The 7,045-nt window shown below is 39.9% G+C and overlaps 1 protein-coding gene across 1 annotated transcript in view; it reads left to right on the top strand.

Annotated features, from left to right (window-relative positions):
- The first annotated feature begins 497 nt into the window (after positions 1-497).
- The window catches only part of LOC133558854 (inhibitory synaptic factor 2A-like), a 73,350-nt gene continuing 66,802 nt past the window's right edge, over positions 498-7,045 (top strand). Inside the window, exon 1 of the mRNA XM_061909979.1 lies at positions 498-694. The gene's annotated coding sequence lies outside the window, so the exon portion shown is untranslated. The remainder of the gene's footprint in view (positions 695-7,045) is intronic.

Here is a 7,045-nt window from a genome sequence, read left to right as displayed (position 1 = left end):
ATTAAAAGCACAATGCATTATCACTTTCTCTCCCCCCCCCCCCCCCCTACCCCTACGTATCCCCCCTTTCTTCCTCTCACCGCTGTCTTCTGAAGCTTTTTTTTTTGTGGATTACATAACAGCTCGGTGTCAAAACAGCCGGCCTGGGGAGGACAAGTTAAAGGGAGGGGGGGGGGGGTTGATGCGGACCGCCGACTGGACTCTCCCCAGCAGCTTTGGTCCTACCCCCCCCCCTCCCCTCACCCCTCAGCCTCCCCTCATCATCCAGCCCTCCATCCTCGTGCACACACCCACCAGCCCGCCCCTCTCCCTGCCTTTCCCGGCTTACACACACACACACACACACACCCCGCACTCAATCATGAACGCACAGGGATTGCAGCAGCCGCCTCGGCGCCGCGAGATGGAGATCTCCGCCGCGAGTGCGAGGCACGATGTCGAGTGACTGTTGGCGTCGCCGCGCGGAGGCAAGAGCGTAGAAGCTACCGAGTAGGGCAATGTCTTCCCGCCTGGCGCGCCCACGTCGTGGAAAATATTTGACCGGATGTGCCACAACTGCTCCAGCTGTCAGTGCGCCGGCTGCCTCTCTCTCGGCCGGACACAACCCCGGCGCCCGGCGACCGCACGGATGGACACCCGGCACACGGGGGGCCGGCGCTCCCTTGTCCTTTGCACCTCTGGTCAGTGTCTCGAGGTAAGAGTTGTGCATCCTCCCCGAGTTGGAAGAACTTATGAAATATCGTGCATGTGCACGGACGGAAGGGGGGGTTTCTCTACCCAGCTCCGATTGCGCGTTTTCCGATGACATGCGCCATTTAATTCCGTAATCAAGAACGCCGCACCTGTGGGAGGTCAGGAATATTGATGAGCGTTCATTAGCGACGCGTATTAATGAGTGAGGTGATCCTCAAGGGACTCTCGCGTGACTGATTATGGGCAGCTCAAGGGTACCGCGTCAATACATAGAAATCTGCACTATTTTGTGCCTCCTATCCGCTCTGTCATCTTCTTACCTGAAATGATGGGAGACACAGACAAGGGGTTGGGCGGGGGAGGTTGGGCCTTTTTAAGGTGCCAAACGCACTTGCCGAGCTCAGCGTTTTCTCGTACACTTGTTACATAAATCCAGATACGCATCACACTCCATCATCAGGTTGGCGCGCGTGCTCAAAGCCCAGCCCCGCGTGGCTCGACGGATTCATCAGGGTGATGCACGGCGCGGGCCGGGAACGTACAGTCGGGATTTTTTTTTTAAGGACATCCACGGAATTAAGAGAGTGCACTTCGTCCACAGAACGTTCTCCTCTGGCTCACCCTACCTGACCTTGGTTTTTTCCTCCCCCACCTCCCCGCCTCCCCAAAAGGATATTTTCTCACTGGCACTAAATCACCCAAGGCAATGGGATGTAGCAAACTTTCACAGTCCGTTGAATAGGTACCAGTACCTGGAACAGGTCTAGTATAGGGGTCGGCAACCCAACATGTTGAAAAAGCCATGTTGGACCAAAAATACAAGAAACAAATCAGTCTGGAGCAGCAAAAGTAAAAAAAAAAATCCTAATGAAGGCAACACAAGGTATACGTATCTAAATTAGCCTACTATCAAAATGACTTTAAAAGTTTTACACAAGTGTTATAAAGAAGGCAACACATGGTATAAGTGTTTATATTAGCCTACTATCAAAATGACTTTAAAAGTCTTATATAGGTGTTATAATGAAGGCAACACAATATATAATTGTCTATATTAGCCTACTATCAAAATGACTATAAAAGTCTTATATAAGTGTTATAATGAAGGCAACACAAGCTGTAAGTGTCTATATTAGCTTACTATCAGAATGATTTTAAAAGTCGTACATACCTGTTATAATGAAGGCAACACATGATGTAAGTGTCTACATTAGCCTACTATCAAAATGACTCTAAAAGTCTTATATAAGTGTTATAATGAAGGCAACACATGATATAAGTGTCTACATTAGCCCACTATCAAAATGACTTTAAAAGTTTTATATAAGTGTTATAATGAAGGTAACACATGATGTAAGTGTCTATATTAGCCTACTATCACAATGACTCTAAAAGTCTTATATAAGTGTTATAATGAAGGCAACACAAGGTATACGTATCTATATTAGCCTACTATCAAAATGACTTTAAAAGTCTTATATAGGTGTTATAATGAAGGCAACACATGATGTAAGTGTCTATATTAGCCTACTATCACAATGACTCTAAAAGTCTTATATAAGTGTTATAATGAAGGCAACACAAGATATAAGTGTCTATATCAACTTACAATCAAAATAACTTTAAAAGTCATACATAAGTGTTACAATGAAGGCAACACATGATGTAAGTGTCTACATTAGCCTACTATCAAAATGACTCTAAAAGTCTTATATAAGTGTTATAATGAAGGCAACACAAGATGTGTTTGTATTACCCTACTATCAAATTGACTTTAAAATTCTTATATAAGTGTTATTATGAAGGCAACACATAATATAAGTGTCTATATTAGCCTACTATCAAAATGACTTTAAAAGTCTTATATAAGTGTTATAATAAAGGCAACACATGATGTAAGTGTTTATATTACCCTACTATCAAATTGACTTTAAAATTCTTAAATAAGTATTATTATGAAGGCAACACATGATATAAGTGTTTATATTAGCCTACTATCAAAATTACTTTAAAAGTCGTATATAAGTGTTATAATGAAGGCAACACAAGATGTGCCTAAATTAGCCTACTATCAAAATTACTTTAAACGTTTTATATAACTGTTATAATGAAGGCAACACATGATGTAAGTGTCTATTTTAGCCTACTCTCTAATGACTTTAAAAGTCTTATGTAAGTGTTATAATGAAGGCAACACATTAAGTAAGTGTCTCAGAGGGTGGGATAACTCTTGAAATGACTGTCTTAGAATGGCCAAAGGTATACATGTGTGTCTCAAAGTAAAGGAAATGACAAGTATCTTCTTTTAATGGCTCTATTACAATAATTTGCTGTGGTCTGGAACAACATGGCGCACAAGCAACTGTCCGAAATGCAGCCAATATGACGTACAGATAATATCAATAATATCGATTAAAATACACAAAGGACATAAGTAAAGGAAATTAAATGAACTCAAAATGTACTTACAAACAAGGCATAATGATGCAATATGTGCGTACAGCTAGCCTAGATAGCATCGATTATTAGCACCCCAGTCGGCAGAATCAACAAAGTTCATCTTTGTGCATTCAAGCACAGCATACATTTTTTTAGTGGACAAAATGAGACAAAGAAGTAGCAGGAAAAAAAATATTGTCTGTGGCAGAATCGGAAAAAAGTTGTACTTTACGTTCATATGTTGTCGATATTCAGTGTTTTATCGTTCATAGTTAATATTGTAAATACCACATTTCTTTATTTTCATGTACATTCTAGGTGTCTCAGTTAATAAAAACATTTAAAATACAATTCCGTTTTTTTTTTAAGGCGGTCTGTCATAACGTTTTTAGCATTTAATCAGACATTGTTATGAGGTTTTGTTTTATTAAAAGTAAAATTGTTAGTTAGTTTTTCAGAGAAACTATATATTCCAGACGGGTATAAACATGTCCACCGTAGAGGACACCGCAACAACTCCAACTAGCCTAAATAGCATGTTAGCATCGACTATTAGCACTCCACAAAAGTCAATAACATCAAAAAAGTTTACCTTTGTGCATTCACGCACAGCATAAAACGTTTGGTGGACAAAATGAGGGGGAAAAGGAGTGGCATAAAACACGTCATATGTTGTCAATATTTAGTGTTTTATCGTCATACTTAATATTGAAAATCCCACATTCTTTATTTTCATGTACATTCTGGGTGTCTCATTCAGAAAAAACATTTCAAATTCCATTACGTTTTTTTGTAAGGCGGTCTGTGATAATGTTTTTAGCATTCAATCGGACATTATTATGAGGTCTTGTTTCATTAAAAGTGAAATTGTTAGTTTTTCAGAGAAACTACATATTCCAAACTGATATAAACAAGTCCACTGTAGAGGACACTGCTTGTCCGAAACTAAAAGTTGGCATAATGATGCAATATGTACATACAACTTGCCTAAATAGCATGTTAGCTTCGATTATTAGTGCGCCAAGGAAGTCAATAACATCAACAACGTTCACCTTTGTCCATTCACGCACAGCATAAAACGTTTGTTGGACAAAAGGAGGAAAAAAAGGAGCGGCATATAACAGATTTTCGGTGGCAGCGTCGGAGAAAGTTGTAGTTCACGTTCATAGGTTGTCAATATTCAGTGTTTTATTTGTCCATAGTTAATATTGTAAATCCCACTTTCTTTATTTTCATGCACATTCTGAAAGTCTCATTAAAATTCAATGTAATTTTTTTTTAAGACGGTCTGTCATAGCGTTTTTAGCATTCAATCAGACATTATTCTGAGTTTTAGATTACATTATTAAAAGTAAATTTTTTTAGTTAATTTTTCAGAGAAACTACATATTTCGGACTGAGATGAACATGTCCACTGTGGAGAACACTGCAACAACTCCAACTAGCCTAAATAGTATGTTAGCATCGATTATAAGCACTCCACACAAGTCAACATAGAGACCTCCGATTTCGGAGGGTGGGGGCGTGGTTGGGGTCTGGGCGTGGTTGTGGGCGTGGTTAAGAGGGGAGGAGTATATTTACAGCTAGAATTCACCAAGTCAAGTATTTCATATACATATATAAGTATATATATATATATATATATATATATATATATATATATATATATATATATTGTGTTGGATCCATTGTGGATTGAACTTTCACAGTATCATGTTAGACCCGCTCGACATCCATTGCTTTCCTCCTCTCCAAGGTTCTCATAGTCATCATTGTCACCGACGTCCCACTGGGTCATTATTGTCACCGATGTCCCACTGGGTGTGAGTTTTCCTTGCCCTTATGTGGGCCTACCGAGGATGTCGTGGTGGTTTGTGCAGCCCTTTGAGACACTAGTGATTTAGGGCTATATAAGTAAACATTGATTGATTGATTGATATAAATATATATCATCCTGTGATGAGGTGGCGACTTGTCCAGGGTGTACCCCGCATTCCGAACGATTGTAGCTGAGATAGGCACCAGCACCCCCCACTACCCAAAGGGAATAAGCAGTAGAAAATGGATGGATGGATATATATATATATATATATATATATATATATATATATATGTTTATATATATATCATCCTGTGATGAGGTGGCGACTTGTCCAGGGTGTACCCCGCATTCCGAACGATTGTAGCTGAGATAGGCACCAGCACCCCCCACTACCCAAAGGGAATAAGCAGTAGAAAATAGATGGATGGATATATATATATATATATATATATATATATATATATATATATATATATCAAGGGATATATATATATATATATATATATATATATATACATATATATATATATATATATATATATATATACATATATATATATATATATATATATATATATATATATATATATATATATATATATGTATATATGTTTATATATATATCATCCTGTGATGAGGTGGCGACCTGTCCAGGGTGTACGCCGCCTTCTGCTTGATTGTAGCTGAGATAGACACCAGCGCCTCCCGCGACCCCAAAGGGAATAAGCGGTAGAAAATGGATGGCTGGATGGATGTTGCCAATATTTAGTGTTTTATCGTTCATAGTTAATATTGTAAATCCCACATTCTTTATTTTCATGTACATTCTAGGTGTCTCATTCCGTAAAAACATTTAAAATTCCATTCCATTTTTTTTTTCAAGGCGGTCCGTCATAACGTTTTTAACTTTCAATCAGACATTATTATGAGGTTTTGTATTACATTATTAAAAGTAAAATTGTTATTTTTTCAATGATGCATTATGTACATACAACTAGCCGAAATAACATGTTTGCATCGATTATTAGCACTCCACAAAAATCAGTAACATCAGCAAAGTTCAGCATAAAACGTTTGGTGGACAAAATGAGGAAAAAAAGGAGTGGCATGAAACATGTCTTTCTGTGGCAGCGTCAGCAAAAGACGTACATGTACACAAACTACGGTGAGTTCAAGGACAGCTGAAATTAGTAAGACTAAATGGCGCTAGTGAAGCGAGTTTAATACAAACAGTGGGATTTCTGACAATTAGGAAGGTTTGTGTCATGTTTGTCTTCCTACAGAAAACATTAATAAAACGACACGCGTATATCGGTCTGGTGGAAACCTGCTCCGGCGTGGTCTGGGCACGCTGCAGCTTGTCCTTTTCCCGGTGCACTGGCGAAGGCGTCGCTGGTGCAATGTCACAGTGTGGAAATGTATGCAAGAAAACACTGGCTGCATGCAAAACGAGTTGACTGCACAGGAACCACTGGCAGGGTGGGGGTGTGGGGGTGTGGGGGTGTGGGGTTGGGTACACCAAAGGAGGACATTTCGCTGTAGGAAGAGCCATCCCTTGAACAATCGGGGTGTGTCGTCCTATGTATATATCCAGAAGATGCAAGAGAAGCCGCCTCTTTCTTGCTCTCTATGCTAAAGTCATGAGTCAGCAAAGTTGCAGAGCTGCATCCCAACCCACCACCACCCCCTTCCCTCCGCCATCCCCGTTAAAGAGTTCACCCAACACAGAGAGTTGTGTGCTTGTTTTTTTTTTTTTTTTTACCCTCCCGGTTCGGTATTTGAGAGAGCCCAAAAAAAAAAACGCTGGGCCCAGACAACGTGGTCTACTTAAGGAGATTTTCAGAGGATTATTTTTTTGCAATTTTAGAGCCAATGCATCATTCATAATCCTTCTGGATAGCCCAGGGCCAAATCAGGGGAAGACCTCGGATCATTAGTGGAGTTCTGGCTCGCTCCGGGAAGGAAGGAGGTGGTGAAAGACATCTGTGTTGCTGAATCTTTTGCAATTTGTTCAATGAATAATGGAGACGTCAAAGAAGAAAGATGTAAGTGGGAAGCGGTGTATTGCGGCCGCCTTTAGCAACACAAACA

Source organism: Nerophis ophidion, linkage group LG09 (genome assembly GCF_033978795.1).
Source record: "Nerophis ophidion isolate RoL-2023_Sa linkage group LG09, RoL_Noph_v1.0, whole genome shotgun sequence".
Taxonomy (NCBI): domain Eukaryota; kingdom Metazoa; phylum Chordata; class Actinopteri; order Syngnathiformes; family Syngnathidae; genus Nerophis; species Nerophis ophidion.
This window is presented reverse-complemented; position numbering and strand designations above follow the sequence as displayed.